This window comes from Carettochelys insculpta, chromosome 5 (assembly GCF_033958435.1).
Source record: "Carettochelys insculpta isolate YL-2023 chromosome 5, ASM3395843v1, whole genome shotgun sequence".
Lineage (NCBI taxonomy): Eukaryota > Metazoa > Chordata > Testudines > Carettochelyidae > Carettochelys > Carettochelys insculpta.
Window position 1 is genome coordinate 31078297 of NC_134141.1, and position 27217 is coordinate 31105513.

Below are 27217 nucleotides of genomic sequence, written 5' to 3' on the forward strand. Positions count from 1 at the left end.
TGGTGTTGTGAAGCAGATCCAGTAATTTGTAATCTATATAATTTATTTAATTTAAGGGGGTCATTTCTTCGGTATTCACAGTTGACATGCACTGGGAATAATTTTTGTTTCTAAAATATTCTGCCCACAAGGAATCAGACAACTGACTTAATTGAGGAAAGAAGATGTTTGTGTAACTGAAAAACTAAAAAGGATGTACTGCAAGCAGCTTCACTCAGGCAGGTTCTGGCATCCAGGCAGAACTCCATTGACTTCAATGAGATTCCGAGCAGACGCGAGAGTCCACCTCCACAGAGCAGTTTATAATTTAAATTTTGACCTTGGAAAGTATTTGGGGGTAGAGTTAATGTAGTGGTAAACAGGTAGTGAACATGCTAATGCACTTGATGACCTCCTGAGGCATGGCATGCACTCAAAAATCCACAAGGACAGTACAGCGGTTGTCCCTTGAATAAGTGGTTAAGATGGGAGAGAGAGAATTCCGTGAAATGTACACTGGAGGGACAGCCACAATGAGACCTTGAGTGGGCATATGGCATAACCTGCACATATCTTCTGCTGCTCCCCTCTTAGTACATAAAATCAAGGAATCACATAAACCTAAGGATGGAAGAGACCTCAGGAGGTCATCAAGTCCAGCCCCTTGCCCAAAGCAGGATCAACCCTAAGTAAATCATCCCAGCCAGGGCTTTGTCAAGCCAGGACTCTAAAACCTCTAGGGATGGAGAATCTACCACTTCTCTAGGTAACACATTCCAGTACATCACCAACCTCCTGGTGAAACAGTTTTTCCTAATATCCAACCTACACCTCCCCCTACACTATTGCTCCTTGTTCTGCCATCTCTCACTATTGAGAACAGCCTCTCTCCATCCTCTTTAGAGACCCACTTAAGGAAGTTGGAGGCTACTATCAAATCCCCGCCTCACTCTTCTCTTTTGCAAACCAAATAAACCCAAATCCCTCAATTTCTCATTGCAGGTCATGTGCTCCAGCCCCCTAATCATTTTGGTTGCCCTCTGCTGGACCCTCTACAATGCATCCACATCTTTTTTATACTGGGGGCTCAGACCTGGGTGCAATACTCCAGATGTGGACTAGAAAAAGAAAAAAATGGAATAAAAAGATTCACAATGGTGTGTGCATAATATAGATGAGTCAGTTTGTGGTATTTTTCCACTCATGTTCATATCACGAGCCATGATAAGCTTACTAAAATAATGCACCTTTACATTTTAAAAATGCATGCTTAACTATGTAATTCTCCATGGGTGTATTTTTTCCTATCGGTGGTGAGGGACAGTAGGAAAAGAAAACACATAAAAACTCAAAACGTTTGGTCAATAGGTTTGCCTGAATGTGGGGATGCTGGGAGATGGATTATATGTTTGGGGAAAATACTTGAGGTGACCAAACAGAAAGCATGTTAACAGTCTTGGAGAAGAATAGCACCAGGCTCCTACTAAAATTCTGTGGCCTTTGTTCCCTTTCCTCTGTTGGCGCCATTGCCCATTGTTATGGTTTACCCAGAGTTTATTTCCCTTTCTCCCCATATACATGACTCACATATGGGAATAATATAGTTGATGCTTGGCACCTCCTACAAAAGTCCAGGGGAACATTTGAGACCTCCAGCGCTTCACAAGATCCGTCCAGTCTAAAATGTTACCCAGACGGCTTTGCACGTACAAGTTTTCAACCTCTCTCACTTTGCATGCTGCTTTAAAAGAACAACTACTTTTTTCTTTTAACAGAAATAGTGAAAATACATGTGACCAGCGACAGGCAGAACCAAACTTGGGATATCTAGAGTTTAGTACAGGAACCTCTACAGTTTTAGCTAAAAGCTAGCTGCTGCTTAGTTAAGCCTTCATTATCTCTCTCCTTAGGTGGTTTAAGTGCCACTACATGGGACAATGAACCACACCCAGTAGGTGTGAGGGTTACATATAGAACAGTCTGTGTCTGTAAATCCCCTTTATAATGTTCTGATAATGTAATGCTACAGGATAATAATTTTACTACAATATTTTCCCAAGCATTTGGAGCTTTGTCACCTATCTTGGCTAAAGGCTTCATTGTTTGATTTTGGAAGAGCACAAAGGTATGAAGTATTCATTGGTTTACAACTCTAAATTAACATACTGTGTCCTTTTAAATCTGAGAAACTGACCAACAAAAGTAACATAGCACATGTTGTGCTGTTTACTGATTGGAAGAAGATTGCAGCAAATGACCCAGGTCTGCACTCCAGAAAAATAGTTCCTTTTCGGAAGGCTAGTGTCTGACCAAAGCATGTTTGTAAATATCACATTAACACTACCAAGTTCTAATCTGAGGCTTGGTCTACATTTAAAACTTATACTGGGACAGCTACATTGGTCAGAGTTACAAAAGCAAAACAAAACTAAAACAAAAGCAAAAATCACACATCCTAGTGACATCTATGATGACAAAAACCCCACTATAGATGCATCTATGCTGACATAAGAAGGCCCCTGGCAGCCTATCTCATGCCATTTGGAATGGTGGTATTGCCAAACTGGCAGAAAAAACTCTTTCCGTTGGCATATGCTGTGTCTACAGTTTACAGGGCAACATGCTGACTGAGGCTGTGTCTACACTATGAGAGAAATTCGAAGGCAGTTAGCTCGATATTACTAGGTGACTGTCTTCACTGTAACTACCATTAACTTGATTTAGTATGCACTAAACTCAAGATTACAAAATTGCAGTTACCTGATGGATATAGTGTCAAGCTCGTAGTCAGAAGTTTGATTAAAGGCCAGTGTGGAAGTGCTATATGCTAAAATCAAATTTATTAGCATCCAGAAATATTCCCGATCTATCCCACAAAACTATGCATGCCTACTAGCTGGAGCTGGGAAACTACCCAGGCTGCTGCACTCCTGGGGCAGAGTCCAGTCACCCTGCTGGCTAAGCGGCTCCAGCTGCGCGGGGCCAGGCACCTGCTGCCTGGCTGCTTGAGCCATGTGGTGCCAGGTACTCTGCTGCTGGGCTGCTGGAGCTGTGCGTGGGACCAGGCACCCCACTGCCGGGCTGCTTGAGCCAGAGCAGGTCCAGGGAGCCTGTGCGGAGTGAGAGTAAATCCTCATATTTAATGGACTATGGGTAAGAACAGATAGCCCTATGAGTCCATTAAACGGAGGGTTTACTGTACTAGTGGGATCTGGGAAATTGACCAGGGCTGCGGTGCTGTCAGTTTCCCGGGTACCGCAAGCTGCTGGAACAGGGAAACTGACAGCGCTGCTGCTCCTGGCTCAGAATGTGGGGCTGAGGGAACTGTGGGATAGGTTCCCACAATGCACTGCTGCAACAGTTGATGTGTGGTGATTTCAGTGTGGAAGCAATGTGTCGAATTTGTTGGGAGTCTGTGGGAAGTGAGGATACTCAAAATCAAATTTAGAAAAACTGGCATTATGAAATTGATTTTAACAAATTTGAATTTAGCTAGTAGTGTACACATAGACATAGACTCTGTCATGCGCAGACAGTGTTTCTAAAAGGGTATGCAACATGTAATTTAAAAAAATCTGTGCTGTTTGTGGTTCTTATCTTTTGAAGGTATTTCTCATTACCTAAATGGGAAAAGGAAACATAAGCTTGCATCCTTCTCTGAAGAGCCAAATGTGATTAATCTGGGTTAGCCCTCTTAGAATATTGCTGGTTCATTACAATGTCGTTAAAATTTCCTAATCTACACAGCCTCATGCATCTCTGTTTTTTACTCTTAGATAGAACATTTGGAGAAATGTAGCTTTTGTTACAGGAAGATCTTTCTTGTGAAAAATTGATTTGTGACCACAGTAAATTAGGTTATTAAACTTTAGAGTCAATTCATTCAGTTTTAATAATGAGAAACATATGTTTGAAAAACATATTCATTTTAGTAATAGACCAAAATTTTCTAAAATCGAAAATCCACACTTCATTTAAACATATGGCTGTTAAGATCGAGAACAGGAAACACAACTAAGTTGTGTATTCAAGAAAAATGCTGAGGAAATTCACTGACAAAATTATCAGTTTTCCAGAACTATGCAGCATCAGGCATCTATGCTGTGTAGACTACACTATTCCAAGATCTCTGGAAAGCAATATAGGAGATATAAATACATCATGTAAGGAATAAATAAAGAGTATATTCATGCAGAAGGAATGACATTCTTAATCCTAAAGATAATATTTTTAGATTTCAGCACTAAATTATATTTGCAATATTTGTTGTGCAAAATGTGTAATTATGAACATGGGTACCTGATCCATGAGTGCAAAAGCAGATTGGAAGAGAGAGGAGATTGTGCCCACAATTTAGATATATAATGGAAGAACTGCGCCTAATCAGCTCTAGCAGCATTAATCTGGAAATCAGTAATTTTTATAATGTAAATTTTATTGTATATTAGAGAGAACACACCCTGGATGATTATGGCATGTACCCTCTTAAATAAAAGGAAACAATTTAGTACATATGGAGGAGTTTTTATTTATGAGCTATGCAAATAGGTCTTACAACTGTGGCTAAATGCTATATCCCACAGCAATCCCATGATGTATTCTGCCTATAAATAATTATAAAACTATCTGAGTTAGAGATATGCCAGTAGTAACATTTATAATGATTGTACAAACACCAGTGTCGGTAATGGGGGATATTTTAGAAATATCAAACAAAGAATTTGGTCTTCTGAAAAGTTAGTTCTCCTTACAGGGCTTAATTTTCTCCCACTTATCTGAGGTAATCAGCAGCCATCTGTTGTTGGATTTTCTGTCTTTGTGATGATGATGATGTGGTACAATACACAATCAAATTTTAGGTGGTGCTTTTAATGCCATTATTTTTACTGAAGAAAGATTACTATCACTGTTTAAATTTGAGGTAAATTTCTGAAATAATACTATTATTGAGGGGTTTGAAATAAATAGTGTTCCCTGGCCTTATATTTTCTTATGCACCATTACATATCCATTGTTAATCCACTGTTGTTAGTGAATGACATAGAATAAGTTGTAATGCAATCTATATAATAAGGAGTGGATTTGAATTACACAGGGGAAAACTCAGACATTTCCATATTATTTCATACCATGGAGAAGAGGAACCCTTTTCAGAATTTTAAAGTTACCTAGAGATTTGCACACAGCCTCTCATTGACCCAGATGTATTGTATGAAAGATTACAACTAACAATTCCCTGGAGATAATACAGCAGTATTAGCATGAGTTAGTGTGTAATTATCAGAGCTTGGTGAATACTGTAAATTCTTTTTTCTTTGTGAGGACATTCAGATATTTAAACCTGTTTTCTTCATCTGTCTTTGTGTCTCTGCTAAAGTCACTCTCTGCAAGTGCTCTGAATGAGTATTTAACTGCAGGATGATCAGAGACTCTGCCAGCTTTCAGCAAATGTTGGAGAATATTCATGGAGAATTAGTTTTGAAATTCATAAAATGTACCTCTGCAACATAAACGCTGTTCTAAAAATTAAATTCAGGCAACAGAAAATATCCTTTGAACAGTTTGGTTTAGTTACAACCCTACATAGCTTAGACAGGGCTGGATTACAACTGGTTCTTACTCTGATGCATGGATGGAGGCAGAGCCCCATCTTCAGGCCTGCCAACGGGAGGGCAGAGGAAGGACAGGTGGGAAGGGCAATTGTCCCCAGGTCTGGCATTTCAAAGGGGCCCACAGCTCCGGCCACCACCACCGTTGCTACTTTGGCAGGAGCAGGTGGAGCTCTGGGTCCCTTTGAAATGTCTTGTCAGCTCTACTCCAGCTGCACATGGCTGTGAGTGGGGGAGCCTGGGCACATGAGCCAGAAAAGGCTGCCAAATCCTAAAGAACAGTGTATCCTGTGCTGTTTTGTAGTTTGTATATTTATCCCCCTAAAACTCCATATGATGTTCAGTCAGGTGAGCAGCTAAATGATACAATTCATTCTATACTGAATGCTCACATCAAATGACTTTTACATTATCTATAGCCCAAGAACTGCTCTTCGTAATTATTTTGGAAAATGACTTTGCATAACAAATATATAGAAAGCTGCCTGTGGATACTTCACAAAAAGTACTATAATTCTTTAAATAACGGCGATTTATTTGCTCAACTGCAGTAACAAACATGGAAGACATCCTGGGGTCTTCTATTGGGAAACTCATTCCATATAAAGATTTAAGAAAAAAAAAACACCCAAAAAAACCAAAACAACTTGTGTAACATATGAGTATTTCCAATTGTGTACATTAGCAGAGGATTATTGCAAAACTATATGTCTTGCTATCTGATTCATTTGTGTCATTTAACCATGAGTGGGGCTGGTTCCACTGCCCATTATTAAGGTTGCCTGAAATACCCATTTTAAAGACCCTGATTTTACTGGTTACAACTTTGCCAAATTGCAACCATTTGGTAGAAGAATGTTCATGTTGGACCCCTGCCTCAGAGGTAATGGAGGTGAAACAAATTGTACAAGGAGCTACAAGGGAGGAAATAGAACTCATTGGGCAAGGAGACTGTAGTGCAGGCGAATGGTTGGGATGGTAGGGAGAGAACTGGGATTGGGACAAGAAGGAAGGACATGATCCAACTAAATATTGACACTGAGGGGGTCACAGTGAGGACCTGAAGTAAATTTTACTAGATATCATTTGATAAAGCACCACCCATTTCCACCTGCAGGGAGAGTGTACCGTCCCATTCACAATCCCATAACAACGCTCTTGCCACATACAGAGGTAACAAAAATGAAAAATCAATGTAAGGAAAACATTTCCTATATGCCCTTCTTGTAATGCTCATTCACAGTTGGAAACTAGGAGGTGAACCGGTGACAAATCCAGCTCTAGAAGGAGCATGAGCTAATGAATTGTGAACCTCTACAAGTTTAAGAGCTTCTGAAATAGTGAATACTGTAGGCAGTGTACCTACTCCTAGTTGCAGGAAATAGATGTACCGTGACAAGGGAAACAGGGAGCTAATTTATGTAGTCTGTCATCCAACAGGGCCAACAGCCATTGAGGGCCTTGGTGTGGTGGTGGGGTTCCCCCAAAAAGGGCAGGGACTCAGATGGAAGGAGCAGAGAAGTCAGCCTTCAGCCTTGCCCAGACCACAGCATGCCCCTCCCACTCTGTCCCCTCAGCCCTCAGGGCTGCATGGAGCAGCGCTCAGATGGCAGTTCAAAGCAGCTCAGGGCTCCAAATGCTTCCAGGAACTCCAGGCCCCTTTGAATCTCTGGGTCCTGGTGCAATTGACCCACTTACCTTCACCCCTCCCCCAGCATCTTTCTGGATATCTCTGCAAACTGTGGCCATAAAGAGCTTCTAGTTTTTGTTTTGCTAAATCAGCTTGCTTTGGTGCTGGGATTCAGTTCCTGTAGAGCTTTGATAAGTCAGACCCATACCTGACATCAGACTTCTATTTTAAAGATTTCCTCATGTACAGAGTCCCTACAACTTGATAAATCTATTGTTCTGTGGCCCTTCTCTTTATGATATAGATCTCACTATAATGCATAAACTCAACCATTTAGAATAAATTGTTGGAAATACAGAATAAATTGTTGGAAATACAAAATAAATTATTCTAATACATTTTTATTTTATTAATTATTATTAGTACCCATAGGCTAACTAAAATGGGGCCCCATTGTGCTTGGCACTGTGCAAAAATAAAATGAAAGACAGTTCCTGCCTCTAAGTGTTTACAATCTAAATAAGAGGTAAAGGCGGGGAGAAACACTACCACATAGAAGCAGAGCCGCAAAGCAATGGTTTGCAAATTTTGTGCTACAATGTGAAAAAGAAATATAGGGTTTATGGAGAAAGAGATTAAATAGCAACAGGAAAGAAGTGAGAATGGATATTGAAAGGAGGGCGGTAAAGGATGGGAGAGAGAGAAGAGGAAAGAGGAGAACATGGACATCAGGGGTATGTCTGCTCTACAGAGTTATTCTGGAATAGCTTTTCTCCAGAGTTGCTATTCCAAAATAAGCTCTTCTGGAGTAACACATCCACACTATAGGACAGCCCCAAAATTAACAAAACTTTTTCTGAAATAGCATGTCTACACACAAGAGAGCCTATTTTGGATCAGAGCCAATCTGAAATACCATGTCTACAAGTCAACATTTAGGCTGTATCTACACTAGCAACCTCCTTTCGAAAGGGGGATACTAATGAGACACTTCAGGATATGCTAATGAGGTGCTGCAATGAATATGCAGCACCTCATTAGCATAATGGCAGCCAAGGCACTTCGAGAATGCTGCTTTTGATCACTTGCGGCTCATCTACAGAGGGCCCTTTCGAAAAGGACCCTGTGTAGATGACCCATGCGTTATCAAAAGCGGCACTTTTGAAGGGCCATGGCCACTATTATGCTAATGAGGTGCTGTGTATTCATTGCACTGCCTCATTAACATATCCTGAAGTGTCTCATTAGCATTCCCCTTTCGAAAGGTGGGGTGCTAGTGTAGACACAGCCTTCTTCAGAATAAGCTACTCCAGAATAGTTTATTTCAAAATAGGCCCTAATCCCTGTCTATACAACCCCTATTCCAAAAATATCTATTTTGAACTAGGCCTTATTCCCCATAGAATGAGGTTTACAGAATTTGAAATAAGCCATCTGCTATTTCAAAATTATTTTGACATGGCGATTTTGCTGTGTAGATGCTCGCAAAGTTATTTCGGAACAGTGGCCGTTATTTCAAACTAACTTTGATGTGTAGACACATCCCAGGTGAAGTGATGATGAGGTGAAGTGACTGGGAGGGGTTTAGAGAAGCATCCAAACAGTGCAGCCAATAGTATGTCCCTCTACCTTCTTTCAAAGTTTCTATTTACTGAGTATAGTGAGGAAAAGCTTGTTCAACTTCATGCAACATTTTAAAGACAAATTTATGACACACTATATCGTAATATAAACATTCTAAATTGCTCTGTAATGAGCCCAACTACCTGTTAGCTGTGCACTGAAGAGTCACATTATTTGCATTTGTCATATAAACAAACTCTGTGGTATGTAGGAATGTTTGTTGTGAATGTGCCAGTTGCTAAACTATTTTAAGCTCTAAATCAGGGGGCAGCAACCCCTGGCACAAGTTTCAGGAGTGGCACATTAGCTGATTTTCATCGGCATGTGAAGCGGGATCCCAGCCCCGCCCCTCCTCCACCACGTAGCTGGGAGCTTGCTCAAAGCCATGCTGCCTGGAGATTAACAGAAGACCAGCTAATGCTACCAACCAATACCTAAATGGTAAAGCTCTGCATCTTCACCTATTTATGAATGAAGCTGTTATAAGTAGGATTATTAGTGACTTTAAAAAGTATAACCGGCACTTGGACTATACATAGAGGTCAAAAGGTCAAATTTCAACACTACGCCTTGGCAAGGTTGCTGACCCCTGCTATAAATTATATAGTTTCATATAATGAAGCACTGTAGCACTATTGTCTTTTATAGTATGTTACCCGGATATAATCATTCTTTCCTCTTCCTTCTTTCTGTAGCCAAACTCTACATGCAAACATACAAAATATACCTTGAAAAGTCAAGTCAAGAAGCTTTAAGTCAAAAAGAGCACAGGGAAAAGGCAGAATATAATTTAAGTTGCTGTAATGAGAACAGAATTCGTCACATCATCTTTTAGTCTTAAACAGAGGATAAAGTTATAAGTGATCCAAGACACTCAATTTCCCATCGTGTTTTGATTCATTAAAAACCTTTTATGCCAGAAGTTTTTGGGCAACAAAGCAAAAATAAAATGTTTTATCCCTTTTTCCCTTCAGCCTCCCTCAGAGGTGAATGTGCCACCAAGTCTCAAAAGATTATTATAAATGAAATTATGCCTGTAAAAGAAAGTTAGGTCACTGATCTTTCTTTTTAAATCTGAATGTTGTACTTTCTGGTTTTGTCTGCTCAAAAATATTATTCTGTTATAAGAACTACATTACTTTATAAATCACACTTCTGCTGTAACAGATTATAGCATTTTTCAAGCTACAGGAACGTTTTTTCCCCTTTTCAAAAAAAGCTTTCAGTTTCAAAGGACAGCTGTTTTAAAGTCAGTTAAAGTGGTCAGAGAATGTATACTTTTTATAAGAAGAATGCATGTATTAGGCTTTTCTGTTTGCCTTGCAGCACTCTAGAATTACTATGGAGAAATGCAAAATAAACATATTAAAAGGACTTTTTTTGTAGGTAGCTCCATTATTAATTTTGTTTTAAAAGTATAGTAATAATAAAAAAGGAATTTAGTGTGTTACATTGCAAGTCTAAGAGGTTTATCTTCTGGCTGAGTTTGAAAGGTTCATAGATACCTTACTTAAGAATTTTTTGTTCTGCATAGGTGCGAGAGAGGGTTTCCTCAAACTGAAGTCCAAAACCAAGTCATGCTATATGTAATATATGTTACTTATTTCATCCTTTATATGCGTAAACTAAAATTAAATTATTGTAAATAAAAACTGAAGTAATTTGGGAAGGCTGCCTAATCCATTCTCTGTCAATAGCAGGGCTATTAGTCATGCAGTGTGTTGAGAATGAGACCTATCAAATGTCTTCCTACATCCAAATGTAGAGCTCATAAGAGATAAACTGGCAACATCCTAACTCCATGAAACAGTTCATCATCTTTTAATGAGAGACAACATATATCCTAGTTAACAGAATGCTAAATTTGTTGGTGTTTTTAATTTATCTCTAGTTTTGCATAAGGAAAAAAAATGTATTGCCAACTGGCATTATGCCCAGATAGTTGAAGGGAGACTGCAACTTTATAGTCTAGGCTTTCTGCTCCTGGAGCCATATAAAGCCCTGCATTCACATGTGGAACTCTTAATGACATTAATGTGATAATTGCAAGTATATGCCCAATTTGTTACCTGCAGCCTGTGCATTTATAACAACTTCTAAGGTAAGTATGGAACAAAGAGATCTCAGCATAGACAAAATATATGTACGTAGTCTAGTATAAGCCCCTAAAACAACACATCTAGCAATTTGCCACGCTTAGAATATTTAATTTTACTTTGTTTCAGAACCACCCACATACGAAAAACTATGTTCTATTGTTCAAGTGGGGAATGTTCTTCCTGCTGTGAAGAATTTTTATTTTCCAGATGTGAAAACTTGACACGATAAAGGGTTGTTGTTCAGTATCATAAGCTACACCTTCATGCTATTATATGAACCCTCCCTCCCCACAATTCTTCCATGGGCAGCCAAACTCTGATGCTCCATTTCCCCCTTAGGTACTCTCATGATAACATGGTGGATACCAGGCATACAATACCAGAAGCAGTTTGGGAGGAATTGGTAATTATGGAAATGGCTTGGTGGTTACCGGTTTGAGAAATAACATCATTTACTACATGATTTTATTTGATTTTCATGATGTGCTGAACCTGTCAACTTAAATTGGGGGAATTTGCATGCCACTATTGTCCTGCTTTAAAAAATGCATCCCATCTATATTAAAAGTATTAGTCACAAGTTTGTTTCTATCTTAACTCATTATAGCTATCTGAATCTACATGAAACTTAGCTTGGATGTATTTTCACTCTGGCTTTGGAGGGCATTAAACAAAACACTAAAAATGTTTAATATCTGGGCTGTGAGTGGAATTCTTGTGACTTAATTCTTACAGTTGTCAGGACATTGCCTATTTCTTAAAAATACTTGAAATTTAATCAGAAGTGCAAACATTGAGAGAGAGAGAAGTTTTTTTCCTTATTAATATTTAACTGTCTCCTACCACTCGAAAAGAGAGATTTCACAGCAACTATTAAAAATGTTGCTATTGTGAATTAAAATAGACTAAAAGGAAAAAAAACTGGAAAGTGAAAAAATGCAAAAGAATTGTAACTAGTTCTTAGCCAAATTAAAAACTGTCTGTGAAAGATTATTTTGTACTTTAATTCCCACTGTTTTAATTATCTATAGAATGTCAGATAAAGTTTGCAGCTTTGAACGATTAATGACTAATTATTCCTTCTGGCCGTCAAAAATGGAAAGCTTTCAATCCTTTTTTATCCCCAAATAGGATTCACCTTTGTAGGGAATAAAAAAAAAAATTCATTTCAGGTGAAACATTTTGTCAAAGAATCCACAGATCTGTCAAGATCAGATATTCCCATGCCCACGAATAGAAACTAAAATGGCTAAATGAGATTATTGTTCCTCGCTAAGGCAAGAATTTCCCATAATTTGCATATGGAAAAATTCTTCTCAACATAGCTAAAAATGACTCCAAATTACCAAGCAAGTATTGCACCTTTTTTTTCCTATATACTGTGGCTCCATGCATATTGAGTGATCAAGAGATGGGTGAAAAAGTGGAAAATTAAGTGAACAATATGACTGTAATATTAAGGTCAAATTGGGCAAACTGCCTGTTACCCCAAAAACCCTAAGCTTCACGTTTTCACCCTAAATTATACACTATACATTTTTTTTTACTTGCAAATCAAATACACCATGGATAATGGTTACCTCAAATTAAAAGTTTCATGTTTGTTTGCCTTGCAAGTCAGACCTACATTCTTCTATATGTAAATAATGTCTCTTATTCTATTGTAAGTCCTAAATACTGTAACATGAACCGCTTATGTATGATCAAAGAATGATTTAGATGATTGTAGGTTTTTTGTTGGCTCTCACTGTAAATAATTATAGCGTTATAGACGTACTAGGAATTCTCCCAGAATGAAGCATGCTAACGTTTACAAAGAAGGGTATAGCTTTGGGGTATTAAGAGAAATTCCTTAAAAGAGCAGGATCCCAATTCATAGTGGGGACTAATAATGAAAAAATATTCTTTGACATTAATCCAACTTAAAAACCTCCGATAGGAAAAGGCTTGAAGAAATTCATTATACACCAGCACCATCTCCTGGATACCAATGGAAGCAGCAAAGAAACTGATCAAACTAAACACTTCACCAATAAGCTTAAGAGAGTGACTCTCTCCTATATGTCCTGGAGGTAGGGTATATGAGCCCAAGTGTACCTTGTGCTCAAAATAATTGACTGAACTTAACGCAAGAAGTTGCAGAATCTGAAGTATGACCAATGTCTGGACCAGCTATTGGAAAAGGTCTGTCCCTGCTTCCAAGTTAAGAGGTTAGGAGTTGTGAGGTTTCATTTCAAAAACTATATTTCCCCTTCCATTCTTTACTTTAAATAACTGTAGGTTATCTTATATAGTCCACGCTCTTTAGAGAAATTTCAAACAACATATTTTTCCTTCAACTTAAAAAGCAGCTAAAATCTAATGTCCTCAGAGAGATCAAAATAATTGTTTTAAGCAATTGTTTTTAATACTCCCTTTTGGAACAGTCCAAAGAGTAATCAACACACTCTTAAAATGGCCATTAAAGACAATTGCAACCTTAGAAGTGTGATAAATGTGTTCGGAGCTGAGAACTTGCACTCATAGGCTACGTCTACACGTGAAGCCTACATCGAAGTAGCCTATTTCGATGTGGCGACATCGAAATAGGCTATTTCGATGAATAACGTCTACACGTCCTCCAGGGCTGGCAACGTCGATGTTCAACATCAACGTTGCGCAGCACCACATCGAAATAGGCGCAGCGAGGGAACGTCTACACGCCACAGTAGCACACATCGAAATAAGGGTGCCAGGCACAGCTGCAGACAGGGTCACAGGGCGGACTCAACAGCCAGCCGCTCCCTTAAAGGGCCCCTCCCAGACACACTTGCACTAAACAGCACAAGATACACAGAGCCGACAACGAGTTGCAGACCCTGTGCATGCAGCATGAATCCCCCGCTGCAGCAGCAGCAGCCAGAAGCCCTGGGCTAAGGGCTGCTGCACACGGTGACCATAGAGCCCCGCACAGGCTGGAGAGGCAGCGTCTCTCAACCCCCCAGCTGATGGCTGCCATGGAGGACCCCACAATTTCGACGTTGCGGGACGCGGATCGTCTACACGGTCCCTACTTTGATGTTGAACGTCGAAGTAGGGCGCTATTCTGATCCCCTCATGAGGTTAGCGACTTCGACGTCTCGCTGCCTAACGTCGAAGTTAACTTCGAAATAGCACCCGACGCGTGTAGCCGCGACGGGCGCTATTTCGAAGTTAGTGCCGCTACTTCGAAGTAGCGTGCACGTGTAGACACAGCTATAAGTACATGTATCAAAAGATCTTGGTAATTTGTATTGTTCTTTGATATAGTTGCTGAGCCTTCATTCCATTCTGTGATAATTGCTAGCTAGACTTTAATGTGTATGTAGTATGTACACTCAGTTGTGTCTATATTTGAGTGAACTGTCAATTGTACACAAATGTGTCCTGGGTAAATTAATAAATTGTTGACTGGTTGAAAATAAACAAGCCCTCTGATTTAAAAAAAAAAACAAAAAAAACCCACGAAAAACCTGTTAAAGGCTAACCTGCATTACACCAATATGCTCTGCAATCAATAAAAATCCTATGGGATTCTCTTGTATATTGGCAAATCTATTTTATTACAGTACAGCTTTAAACTCTAATGGGAACCATGCCCACTTCGTAAATTGAGCTTCCTTCACACTTAACATTCATTTGGGGTTGTCTGCACTGCACAGTTGAGTCCTGTCCATACACAAAAACTTAACCCAGTGTGGGTTGACTGGCCCATCAAGGTGAATAGATCAACATTTGAATTAGCACAACATGCCAGGTGATAATACAACCACTCTATAACATGGTCACAACATGACACAGCCAAACACTGCTGTTCCTCCAATGCCCTCCCACATAGCCCCTTGAAATTTTCAGAAGAACAGACAGATTCCATTACAGTTCACTGGGGGAGAGAATTCTTTGCGTTGCTCAGTGCAAAGAACCACCTAAACATAGCACCAAAGTATTATTTTGCAGACTGGCTACTCTCAATTGAGTTAGGCTAATTTAAGAGGAATAACACAAGTACAGGTAACTTAAGTTAACTTTGCAGTGAAGACATTGCCCTTTGAGTCAACTCTGGGCCAGTGCCCTAGGCATGGCTTCAGGAAACATGATGGAGCTGTCTTTGGAATGAGGCATAAACCCAACTGTATTAACTGAAAATCCCAAGGATTATTCCCAGAAGTAGAAATGTTAGTCCAGGTGTATTGGTTCACGTCCTTCTGAGCACTTACACTTACATTATCCCTACTTAAATTCTTAAGTAGTTTCATTTTGTTAATGTACTCTTTCCTTTCTATCCGAAATTCTTGGCTAGGATTACTCCTAGTTTACCTGACCTCATAGGGACTGAATTTCAGTGGTGGGTCAAGATGCATAAATACATACACATCTGATTGATTTCATTGAGGTTGCTCATGTGGCTGAGGGTTGCAGGACTGGACCAATAGCTTGAAAAAAATTCTTGAATCCCAGGGGATCTCAGACTAAACCACGTACACTGATTATAGTTGCTGACCATTATTATAATAAAAATAGGTCTGTAAGTAGGAAAGATGGCAGAAGGGTACAGTTTGATGGATGGACTTAATAATTAAAAAGATTAGGTGAAAAACTGTGAACTATTAAACAGGTTTAGTAGTAATCTTTGTGGAATGAAGGATATCATTTAAAAGGTTAAGTCAGAACAGCTTTTGTGAATATTTTTTCTTTTTTTAAAATGACTTCAGTTATCAGGAGATTGATCAGCCCAAGTATTTTAACATTTGAGTGCAAGATCCCATTAACAAAGTCTCTAAATTTTTATGAAAGGCAATTTTATCAAATTAGGCTTTTTCCTATAAAACACTGAAAAAAAGACAATCTATTTTTCAGTGATATACATATATTACTAGTGATGGTTTTTATATGTACAACTAAAAACAGAGAGCTGAACCAAAATTAGTACAACAGTGTTCTGGAAACTGGAGAATTGTTTAAGCTTTATGGATTAAGAAAGCTAGAAAGAAAAGGGAATCAGCGCACTTCGTATGATGGCATTCATAACTATCAGTAAAGACATGTAATAAAGCAGAAACATCAAAACAATCCAGGTATCCTTCATTACACTTACTAATTCATCTTATCCCTGATACAGAGTCAGATATGTCTGCACTAAATTCTACACTTGTTGATAAACTGAAAACCTCATACTAGTTTTGTAAACCATCAAGGAAGCAGGTCTATATGGAGAAGAAGATTTTAATATGAAAAAGTAGCTTGTTGAGATAAGACAGAGCCAAGGCTTTGGAGGTTTTTTTGGTTTGTTTTTTGTTTTTGTTTTTAATTTCATTGTGTGTTCTGGTAAAATATTTCATCTAATGCAAATCTCTGGGGATTCAGAACTAATGAAAATAGACTGAAGTAATTTTTAGAACAGACTCGGATGGAAGTAATAAAAAGAGTAACAGAAAGTAACTTAATACTTGTGGTGGTGGCTAATGGTCTTTGAAACCAAAGTCCTTAACAGAACTTGTGATCATCTTGTTCTCTGGGTTTTAGTGTCTTAAAACCATGTGTCTAAAGAAAATAACTAAAATTACTTAGCCTATTTCAAAACAATATAATTATTTAATATAAAAAGGATTGACAAATAATTTCCAAGATCCACAAGATCCTTCAAAGCATAGCGCTCAGACAATTAATTTTGTGCATCAGCATTCCTATGAAATCTAGTCAATATTTGCTGCCCCCTGTAGTTTACAAGGCTTCTACAAAAATCAAATAAGGTGAGCTATGTTAAATTTAGCGTATGAATATTGAAACCAAATGTTTTGTTGAATATTTTCTCTTTTTTCGTTGGTAGCTGAGCCTTTGTAACTGCTGTGTTGGAATGTATTGAGGATGGAGGGCGGAGATACTAAACATAAAAGCAGAAGCTATGTAAGAAACGTGGATTATGTTACAGAAAGGAACCTTCTAAAATAAACATAATTCCCTTTAAAGAGGCAATTTAAGTATCTGTTTATTAAGCCACTTTCTTGTTTCATAAACAGTTTGCAGTATATAAAGTGTAATATTAAACTTAAAAATATTAGCGGAGGACTCATCGTAAGGTCCATTCATTTGGTGAAAAAATATAGAGATGTCAAGAATTTTACCAGTGCTTAACATAACATAAGAAACCAATGGAATTGAGTACTGACTCGCTGACTAATAAGATTTCATTCTCATGCTACAAAATGTAATAACCAACTTTGGTGAAAGGCTTGTGAGCCATGTTATGCTCCCCTAAATGATGCTGCAGAAGATGTTAAAGTTGATCTCAGTAACAGACTACACAAGCAGAGCTTTTATCATGAGGTAAATATATATCTACACCTAAGACAGTTTTCAACACAATAATGCTAAGAGTTCATTCATAATCACCACCCCTGAAGATGCAATCCTTCAACTGTGGAATGCCTCCTATGTGATCATTTTTTGGTTTAGACTGAAGACTACTGTGGGCAATGGGTTTTCCAAAACTGAAGTCTGCAGATTTTAAGTATGCCATATCCTTTAGATTGTAGAAAAATCAGATGTAGGAGTGTGCCTCAACAAGTAGCCCTAGGAGACAGAGACGAGTGAAGTTCCAACAGGAGGACAACAAAATTACTCTAATTATCAAACTGATAATCAGGTCCTAATGACAGGCTGGCTACTGGGATGAAAATAGGAATGAAAACAAACCAAGAGGTCACCTGACATCAATCTGCCATAGAAAAAGGCACCACAGTATGCACAAGTAACTAGAGAAGTGCAGTGTTAAGAAGAATCCACTTATAAAGTTTACCTAAAACTTATTATAAATACTAGTTTCTCTGTCTTTTGAATCTGGACCACACAAAATTATGTTAGAATTGTCCCATGACTCATCCCATTTACCTTTATGGGTGCAAATTACCATGGGCCTTTTAGGAGCAGGACAGGATTTCAGTCAAATTGCGGGGATTGCTGCAGTGAGGGCATCTGGACTATGTCAGCGGATTCTTATTGTGTATCTTCCACAGAAATATGAATATTGCATCTGCCTTCCATCAGCCCTAGAATTCACTACAACCCTTATGATTCCCTGCCCCCAAGGGAGGGATAGATCTCTCTCTTCTGCACAGCAATATTGTACAACCCACCAGTGGCTGTCCTATATAATGGAGTTCAAAATTGTCATGCAATGAGTGTACACAAGATAGGCTAATGAAAAATTCGAGTAGAAACAGTGCTTGGTAACATGGTTTTGTTATACTAAGAATGTATACAGTGATAAAGGTTTTATAAAAAGTACCACATGGGATCTTGCTGTAACATCATAAGTGAAAAACAGAATTCCAAAATATTCCAGTCTTTGTCTTCAGAGACTTGAAGTGCAGGGTTGCCAGATTCTGCTGGTTTCCATCTGCCCAGGTTTTGTCCTACCAGTATTACTAAAGTGATGTGCATGTAAAGCCAGGGCATGTGAAGGGATTTCACACAAGATTGATTTGAGAACCTTGAGCCCCTTCTGCATCCAACTGAAGTTCAACTGGCACACCCTTCAAATGCTAGGTACTCAAGCGCAATTAGCAAAATTACCTTATCCCAGGAGACTCTCTTGCTTACAATAATCTGACGGTCCATTGAGATGAAGGAGGACAGCTCATGCATCCCACTCACTAGCCTAGATTTCCCATCGCTAATTTAATGACCTCAAATGATGGAGAATCCACTACGTCCTATGGTAAATGGTTTCTATAGTTAATTACCCTTGTTATTAAAATGTGTGCATTATTTCTACTCTGCTATATTAAAGGACCTTCTACTATTAAAATATTTCCCCTACATAAGTATTTATAAACCATAAATAAGTCACTGCTTTACATTCAGTTTGTTAAGCTAAACAGATTTAACTTTTAGTCAGGTTTCCAGGAATCAAGCCATTCCTTAATAAATGGCAACAAAACCTTTACATCACATTGTCATAATGTATTCTTAATATATCATGTATTTTACTAGATTTTGAATGGAAAATCTATTTTAGAATGCTTTCTAAGACTTTTTTTTTAAATTATGGTGCTGTTTTTTACATCACACCACCAGTCAAACTAAACTCCCTCAGTACCATAAGATAAACAATATAAACTCTGGAGGGTGGAAAAGCAAAACAGTATCAAATATATTTTAAAAGCTTGTAAGAATGACCCAAGTTACATTTTCTATATATAAAAAATCTTATTTTAAGGGCTATCATAGGAACTTGCAGCACAAGAATCAAGTACTAAGTATCCCTTTGGAAAGCTGAACTGCCTTTTGGAATAGCATATGGCTTCCGTTTCTACACTTGAAGATTTATGAGTTTTCAGTGTTTAAAACGGACATAGCTTCAGGGCCGAATATTGCAAACAGCAGGTCTCAGGTAAAGCTAAAATTGGATGGGGAGTGAGAAAAGAATGGGAAAAATGTATATTTGGAGAAAAGAAACATTTCCTCTTCATAGGCATTTTCCCTCAAGATTAAATAAAAGAGTTTGTTTGAAGTATTCCATTGTTCGTGAAGTTCAAAGCAGATCTGGGGCTGATGGATTTGTGGGCACATGAGGCTACAAAAGTTCATAATAAAAGCAATGCTGTGTGCACTTTTCCTACAGATGCCACCATCATTTATGAGGTGCTTACATCTCATATGTAAAATTTGTAAAATTGTTTTGCAAAATGCATAAAGTGCTTTGGGAAGTTAGGTAGTTTTAGGAAGTTAGGCACTTAGAGTTAGGAAGTTAAAATTCCACAACCATATGTATGTCCAGTCAGATAATTCCATACAATTTCATAATTAAATCCTTTCTACTTAGAACTACAGTCCCACTGAAAAAGAAGAGGTGATTCCCCCTAAAAAATAGGTTATATAAAAACTAAAATGTGTGTAATATGCACAAGTTTTGACAGCAAATTCACTATATTTTGTAGCCTTCTGTGCAAGCACTTGGGCCATTGGGGATATGATTCTGGTTCCTTCTTTTCTGAAATAAAAGAATAGGAAGTGCACTGCATGACTCACCTGCTTTAGCTGCACACTGGCATCAACTACAGAAAAGAACTTGACCACAGAGTCAGCTTCTTAATGAGACAAGTGTAGTAAATCAAAGCTCTGCTACATTATGTAATAATGGATTATTACCAGTGGATTTCATGTAGCGATAGGAGACTTCTTCAGTATTACTGAGAGTGATTTAAAGGAGACAGCCTGTGCATGAACTGCAATAGCTGCCTTAAATGGTCATACACTTATATTCATATTTAAGATTTGTCAGGTTTACCAAATCCTTTCCTGATACTAATGAATACACATTTGGGCTGTGTCTACATTATGAGATAAAATTGAATTTAAAGGAGCTAGCTCAATATTAAAACTTCAGTGTCTTCACCGTAAATACCATTACCTCAATTTATTGAGCCCTAATACCAACCAAATATTGATATTAGGAGATGGATAGAGTGTCAATTTTGAATTTAAAATTTCAAATAAAGGCTAGTGTGGAAGCGCCATGTCCTTAATTTGAATTTATTAGCTTCCAGAAGTGTCCTGGATGTACCCCACAAAGCTACACATTGGCTGTCCAGGTATGGCCACTTCCTTCTCTGCTGCTCTCCATCAAGGTGTGCAGGAAGAAGGTCACAGGAAGCCTGTAAATTTTTGATTGAATTCGAATTTGAATTGGAACTGGAATTCAGCAGCCACCAGGTCTGCAAATATAAAGGGCACCCATAATGGAAAAAATTCCTTTGCCCATCACATCACACCTCATTGGTAGCAATTGCATCAGTGGCCATCTACTGCAATTGTGAGCAGCCAGGGTAGTGATTTGTCCAGTACTTGACAGGCTTGGCCCAGCACGGACCCATCAGGAAATTCTTGATATTCTTGAGATTTGGGAACATGAATCAGTGGCAAAGAGACTTCAGGTGGCCAAGAAAAATGCAGGAATCTATGATCAGATGTCGCATGAAGCAACGACCAGAGGTTACTTCTGGGACTCTACGCAATGCTGAGTGAAGATGAAACAACTCCAAGAAACCAACCATCAGTCAGGGGCAGCTCCACACACCTGCTGCTATTATGAACAACTGCACATGCTTAAGGGGAGTGACTGTACCATGGAACCCGGTCTTAATTACCACCAATATGCCCAGGTCTGCAGTGGACTTGTGGCACAGGAAACCCAGGCGGGTTGGGGGTGGCGGGGGCTGAAGGCACAGATACCCACTGGTACGACCAGGTCTGCAGTGGATGCAGGGCTTATAGAACAGGTCAGGTTGGGGGATGGCTGATGGCACAGTTGCTCACTGCTATGCCTAGGTCCACAGCAGATACATGGCTGATGGAACTGGGTAGATTGGGGTGGGGGTGGGGGCTGAACGCAGAGCTGTCCACCAATATGCCCACGTCTACAGCAGATGCACAGCTGATGGAACCAGGCAGGTTGTGGGAAGGTTGAGACAAAGCTGCCCACCACATGCATTCTACTTACTGCACCTTAACTCCCTCCCACCAAGTAAAAGCATGCATTCATTAAAACATTGTATGATTTGTTGGCATTATGACAGAGAAATACATTGGTAGCATGTGTGTTACAGATCATTCTTGAAGCTATGTTTTAAAGTGTCCCTTATTGCTGCTGCCACAATGTGGCTACTGGTGGATGGTTGTGTAGGTGTCTGCTCTGCTTCAGAATTCCAGATGGACAGGAAAGTCTCCTACCTGGATTCACATATGTTGTGCAAAATCGTGCACGCTGTAATCACAGTGGGGACATTAGTTTCAGAAAGGTCCAAACAGGTCAATAAGCATCTGAACTTTGCTTTGAAATGGTCAAAGGCACATTCCACCACCATTCTGCACTGGCTGAGTCTATGACTGAAGTTTTCCCTGCTGGGGTCCAGGGCTCCTGTGTAGGGCTTCATAAAGCAAAGGAGCAGAGGGTAAGCAGGGTCACTCAATATAATAATAGGCATCTCCACATCGCCAATTGTGATTATCCAGTTTGGGAAAAAAAGTACCCCTTTTGTTTTATATACTCAAAGGGCAAGTGGTCCGGGGCCATGAGGGGGAGGTGCGTGCCATCTGTTGCCCCACCTCACCTAGGAAACCCTGGGCATCAAAGCCATCCATTACTGCCTGTACATCTCCCAGTGTCATGATTTTCCTGAGGAGTCACCAACAGATTGCATGGGACACCTGCATTACCGCGGACCCCACTGTAGATCTTCCCATTCTGAATTGATTTCCCACTGGCTGGTAACTATTGGGTGTTGCAAACTTCCAGAGAGTGATTGCTACTCGCTTCTGAACTGTTAAAGCCAGCCCCATTTTTGCATTGCTGCACTTCAGGATAGGCCCCAGCACATCACAACGTTCCATAAAAGTGGGCTTGCACATGAGAAAGTTCTGCACCCACTGTTGGTTGTCCCAGGACTCCAAAATGATGTGGTCCCACAAGCATGTGCTGGTCTCATGAGTCCAAAACCACCACTCTACTGTCAACAACACATCCAGGGCAGCCAGCAGTTGTGCATTTTTGGCTACAGTTGTGAGATTTGCTCTTCAAAACCATCCTCCTCCTCCTCCTCCTCATGATACTGAACTATAACTGAGCTTTGTAATTGAAGGCAAAATTGCGTGACAGCCAGTGTGGTTGCTGAAATGATGTGTGCTATGAGGTGAAGCATTTGGGGATCCATGCTTGTGCTGATGGAGAAAATGCCATAGGAAATTGCATGATCTCCAGTTCATTTTCATGCAGTTACTGGGTGCTCTGAATTCTGGGACAGCGCTTTGCATTCTGGGATTCAAATGTGAAACACTAACAAGTAACTGGGGATAAGGCACTGTGGAATAGGTACCCATAATGCACTGCTCATGCCATCAAACTTGCAGAAGGCAATGGAGCTGTAGAAACACAACAGGAAAAATGGTGAGTCAAATTTCAAGAAGCTTTGTGGACACAAATTCAAATTCTTAAGAGCAAGGTTATAATCAAATTTCTTAAAAAATCAAATTTGTCTTGTAGTGTAGATGCAGTATTAGATGCCTTTGTTAGCGAATGTTTTACATACTGCATGAAGTTCAGACAAAAAATTACAGATGTATAAATTAAGCATAAAAACTGAAGAACAGAGACCAGGTACACTTACAGAGGTGTTTAAAAATGCAACAAAACTGTACTTTTGAACACATTCAAAGAGAAAAACACAGAACAAATTGTGCTATTCCAAACAAGTTTACACAATTCATGCTTCCTTCACTGATATCATTTCTAAAGAAATATTTGCCTGAGACACTTAAAGGATGCAGCATTCTGTCAAAATCACTCCACTTCCAAGCCATGGAATGAGCTACTTCAGTCGCTGAACTGTTGTTTCTAAAATACTTGATAAAGGAGGCAGTCTTATGTGACAGCATTAGATAACTGGTTTTCAGAATGTCATTTTTGGAAAATTAATCTTCACAAAATAAATCATTACACTACTTTAGAATAATAAACAGTATCATTCCATAGAACTGCTACTTCAAAACTGTAAGAAATCTGAAATGGCTTCACACAGGCAAAAAACCCTCTGACTTGAGTAGTAGGCTTTTCCTGCAAAGACACTGTAAGCTTAGGTCCATTATTAAATATACTTGTTTCTGTAGCATAACACCGAAGAGAGTTAACATCTGAGTAGTCAAAGGATTTTGAACAGTACACATTTCTGAAATGATATGGTTAATAAATAATCAATTTCCTCAATACAGGGAAATGATAGGCTATGTTTACACGGTGGGAGCTATTCCTGAAATCACAAGGCCACTGCTATTTCGGGCATGCTATTCCAGTTCTGGTATCCCTTGTCATATAAGGAGTAGTGGAACGTTTGTAATAGTCCCTTATTTAAACAGTGCCAAGTTTGGAATAAGGTATTTCAAAATAATATATGCAATTTGTGTAGCACAAATTGCATAAATTGTTTCGAAAACATGTTGGCATGTAGATGTAGCCATAGAGAGTTATGCATTTTGTAAGTCACCTAGCCAGTGATAGTGGATGAATATCAGACTTCCCTTGCCTGAACTGACCCTACTAATTCAGGACATCAGATGACAGGTCAGAAGTAATGGTCAGGCATTTCTTCTCCTAACCACTCAGCTTGACTACTCTGAACTTCATTTTCTGTACAGAGCTGTTGATGAAAGAGAAAGTGATGCACCAAGAGAACCTATTCCCTCTTCACACCTAGAGGTGCCAATTCATGAGTTAAAAATTCATAATCGTTCTCAAAATAAATGAAGTCAGATACACACACACACACACAAACACATACCATCAATCGGTATAAAAGAGTATTTGAAGAACAAAAGCTCAGCCAACAGAAGTTTTTCATCAAGTTTCATCCATGGTTATAATGGACTGTAGCTTTCCCTTTCAACTAAAAAATTCAATTGAAATTTTGAGGCCTTAATCATGATTTTTGCATGCTTATAACTGGCAGTATTGGACTCTGGAATTGAAGCTCAGGAAGAGAGTGGTAGCCCTTGGTAAATGTTAGACAGCTTTGTGCAATGTTCCGTCTAGTCTTTTCATGCATGTGCAGATGTTTCCCATCCATCTCTGGAATACATTTTTTTATCCACCAAGGCATGTGTGAATGTGCACCAAGAGTAGAAACAATAAAAAAAAAAAAACTAGCAAGGGTGCTCTGCTAATCAGATGGCTGGTATCTGAATCTCTGCCAAGCAGCTGCACAAGCATACAGCTACAGGAAACATTGGCCTCATAGGTTGTCTTGCTGTCTGGAATCTCTATGCCACTATGGCTGCATCTAAACTATGAGATAAGATCAAATTTAATTCAGTTAGTTCGATTTTATCAAGTAACTGTCTTCACTGTAAAGGCCATTAGCTTGATTTTGGGTGCAGTAATCTTGAGATTAGAAAATCACAGTTACCTGACAGGTACAGCATCAAGCTCAAATTCAGAAGTTCGATTAAATGCAAGTGTGGAAACTCCACATCTTAAAAGCAAATTTATTAGCTTTGAGAGGTATCCTGTACGTTACCGATAATGCCCCCTCAGTACTCTGCTCTGGCTGCTGCGCTCCCGTAACAGGAAGTGCCTGAATTTCCAAGAAGCAGCAGTGAGCCTTTAGCTGTTGGCTCATGTTAGTATGACAGCCTGAGAAATGGCTTCTTTCTTTCTCTGCTGTTAGCAGTGTGCATGCATCTATCCATTTAAACAGCCCCTGCAGGGAGTTCATAGGTCTGTCTGCACTCTTGCTGGCTTTTTTTTCTGCTCTGCCTGGCTCCAGCTCCTGACCTGCCACATCACATGTTAACAAGGCTGTGCTGGGGATTGTGCTCGCATAACATGCCGAGAAACTTCTGTTTATTTGTTTACATTTGTATATGAACACACTTTCCTCCCCCCGAGATGCCACACAGTCTGGGTCTTTCCCACACTCAGCCATATCATGTGGGTAGCCCCCAACCCAACCCATTAAAGGATGTGCCCGCTGTTTGGTACTGACAATGCTGCCAGTCGCTCATTTTGGGCTCCAAGGGTGAGAAAGATAGTCTAGGCTTTGCTGCTGCTCTGGGGAAGTCCCCCACTGCAGTTAAGATACTGGGGCCTTTGTGGACACTGTGGAGAAGTCTTCCCTGGCAGTTAAGATACTGAGGGCTTTGCTGCTGCCATGGGGAAGTCTCCCCTGGTGGTTAAGATACTGGGGGCTTTGCTGCCATGGATGACCTCAACTGTCCTCCTAACTACTGACTCCCCCTTGCCCATACCAGGCCTCCCTGTTGCCAGGGAAAAGTCTCCCCAGTAACTAAAGGGCTTGCTGCTGCTGCCAAGGAAGGAACAGCTCAGCTGGTCATCCACTGACCCACCCACCCCCTTGGCCCATAGCTGGGCTTGCTGCTACTGCCAGGGAAAAGTCTCCCCCCGGCAGCTAAAGGACTTGCTGCTGCCACGGGGGGAAAAGTCTTCCCCCGGCAAAGGGGCTTGCTGTCACTGGGGAAGGACCACTTCAACTGGCCGCCCACTGCACCCCCACCTTCGCCCGTACCAGGGCTTGCTGACGCCAGAGGGAAACCAAAAATTCTTTTTTTTTCCTGCACTTTTCTAACCTCTTTCTTCTAACTTTAAAAAAAAGTCTGGGATCCCGCATTAAGACTCTTCCCAACACCAATATAGTGTATGGGGAAGCCAAAAATTCTTTCTTCCTACATTCTTCTCCATGAAGGAAACATTCGGGCTCCTGCATTATTCTCAGGGATCACATTTCGGCAATGATGGGAGGTGGGATGAATGGCCAGTTGAGAATACAGTCGCTGCACCCGTGTTGGTTATATAATGTATGGGGAAACCAAAAATTCTTTCTTCTTATCATACATTCCTCACAAAAAAAAAAAAAAAATTCTGGGTCCTTGCATTATTTTCAGGGATCACATTTCAGCAATGATGGGCGGTGGGATACTCAGTGGACAGCCAGGTGAGAACACCGTCATTGCACGGAAGCCTTATAGTGCACTGGACAGCCAAATATCCTTTCCATTAACAACATAATGATTGGGGAAACCAAAAATTCTTTTTTCCTACATTCCTCTCAAATTAAAAAATATTCCCGGCCCCTGCATCATTTTCAGGAATCACATGCATACAGTTATTAGTGGATGTCCATTTGAGAATATAGTCCCTGCACCCATGTTGTCAATGTAATGTGTGGAGAAACCAATATTTTTTTCTTCTACTTTGAATGGCTCTGCATTATGTCCAGGGATCGATATATTTTCAGGGATTGGTATGGGAGTGATGAACCGGTAACAGGGGGAAGATGACATCAAGACCTGCAAGCATACCCAGAATGCTACAGGGATGAGGGAACTGTGGGATAGCTTCCCACAATGCACTACTGCAACAGTTGATATCAGCCAAGGTGCGTGTGGCAGCAATGACTCAACTTTGTGGGGAGCATGGTGGAAGTGAGGATGGTCAAAATCAAATTTATAAATTCTAGAAGTGGAAAATTGATATGAATAAATTCGAATTTATCTCATAGTGTAGATGTAGCATATGTCTGCAGCTTCATTCCTGAAATTCTCCTCTTGCCTCCAACTGAGGTATATCAGGAATTACAAATAGTTCCTCAAAGATAACCCATGGCTGCCTTTCTCTGTTTCTACACTGGGGTTCCTCCTGCAGCTGGATCTGGGGGTTTTAGCTCATATAGAGGGTGCTAAAACATCCATCA